Below are 1,800 nucleotides of genomic sequence, written 5' to 3'. Positions count from 1 at the left end.
GGGCATGGTGGCACATGCCTGTAGTCCCAGCTATTCGGGAGGCTGAGGCAGTAGGATTGCTTGAGCCCAGGAGTTTGAGGTTGCTGTGAGCTAGGCTGACGCCACGGCACTCCAGCTGGGGCAACAGAGTGAGACTCTGTCTCAAAAAAAAAAAAAAGACACAGCTGGGGCAGAGTGGGGAGGTGGCAGAGGGACCTGCGGTGCGCCTGCTGCTGCTGCCTCTCCAGCCTGGTCTCCCTAGGCGTCTGTTTGCTCAGTTGGGCACCATGGGGAAGCAGGACAATCAGGTGGCCGATATGAACCAATAGCAATGGCCAGATCAAGGGGTCCAGTCCAGTCCTCAGGGCCAACGATCCAGGATTGTCTGAATCAACCGAGGCCTCCCTGGGAGGAAGTGAAAGAGCAACCAGAAAAGAAAAAGTTTCCGAGGCTTTGGCCGAATTTGAAGAAAAAAAGATGAATGAGAACTGGAAGAAAGAACGAGAAAAACACAGAGAGAACTCGTAAAGTGGAAGTGCGAGCTCATCCAAAAAACAGAAAGGAAAAAGAACAGCAGAAACCTGGAAGGAGTCATCGTCTTCAAGCTCTGGTTCTTCCAGCAGTTCCTCAGATTCCGAAGATGAGGGGAAGAAATAAGGCAAACAGAGAAAGAAAAAGAAGAACCGTTCACATAAATCTGAAAGCTTCGTGTCGGAAACTGAACCAGATAGTAAGAATAGTTTAAAAAAGAAAAAGAAGTCAAAGGATGCAACTGAGAAAGAAAAGGACATTAAAGGACTCAGCAAAAAAAAGAAAGATGTATCCTGAAGATAAACCTTTATCATCTGAGTCCTTATCGGAATCAGATTATATGGAGCAGGCCCTTCCCTTTGAAGTGTGGATATTGTCTCCCTTTTACAGATGATGAAAGCAAGAAACAAGCAAAAAAGAAGAAAAGCAGTGAAGAACGAGAAAAAGCAGCAGAAAAAACAAGAAAAAGAAACATAAACACAGAAGAAGACGAGTCTTGACTCGTCGTAACATTAAGAAAAAAATCAAGATTCCCTTATAATAAAAGACAGTGCAATGTCTAAGGAACTTCAACTGTGAAAATTACAACATATTTACTAAAATACATGAATTTTCTTATGTTTAGAATTATTCCTGGACTATTCAGTAGCCACTCAGATTCCGCTGTGTGAAGTAATTCCATAATTACCACCTGCTGCTTGAACATCTGTTTTTTCTCTTCCAGTGCTTGGTAACTCTGGGAGATAATACACTGCAGTTGTACTAGTGCTTAAGCTATTTGGGAATAAAATTAATATTTTTGACAAGAAATGTCTAATGATAAATCAACAGAAATTGAATCTGGGTACATCTTTAAGATGTAATCAGAAATGACCAGATGACTCTAGTTAAAATTTTTGAAGTAGGGATTACATTGATATTTCAAAATTTTTACTCTGTAGATAAGTGTATTTTAATTTTTCCCCCTTGTATATTTTTTACTTACCTAGGGAAGGAGATTTTAGGGTGGGGGAGTGGTTTGCGCTATCTCCTTAGCTGGCAGAAGAGCGTGGCTTTGATCCTCACACATCCTATGTTTGTGGGCACAGGAGCCGTGTTTTGGGGGAGGTCAGAGTTGGGTACCAGCAGTCTTGCCGTTTACTGAGCTAAGTGACATCCTGGGAGTTTGTCATATGCTGCTTTAAGTGAATCAGAGAAAGCCCCAGAAGCTCTGGGATTTAGCTCCACTTCAATAATGCTGAATATTTTTTAGCATTAGAATGTGTTCTGTCATTTGAATTCATTTTGACT

The 1,800-nt window shown here is 41.8% G+C and overlaps 1 pseudogene; it reads left to right on the top strand.

Annotated features, from left to right (window-relative positions):
• The first annotated feature begins 266 nt into the window (after positions 1–266).
• Positions 267–974, top strand: LOC105819823 (annotated as a pseudogene).
• Positions 975–1,800: the final 826 nt, after the last annotated feature.

This window comes from Propithecus coquereli, unplaced genomic scaffold (genome assembly GCF_000956105.1).
Source record: "Propithecus coquereli isolate 6110/MARCELLA unplaced genomic scaffold, Pcoq_1.0 Scaffold5, whole genome shotgun sequence".
Taxonomy (NCBI): Eukaryota; Metazoa; Chordata; class Mammalia; order Primates; family Indriidae; genus Propithecus; species Propithecus coquereli.
The sequence above is the reverse complement of the archived record's forward strand: the minus strand, read 5'-3'. Positions and strand labels throughout refer to the sequence as shown.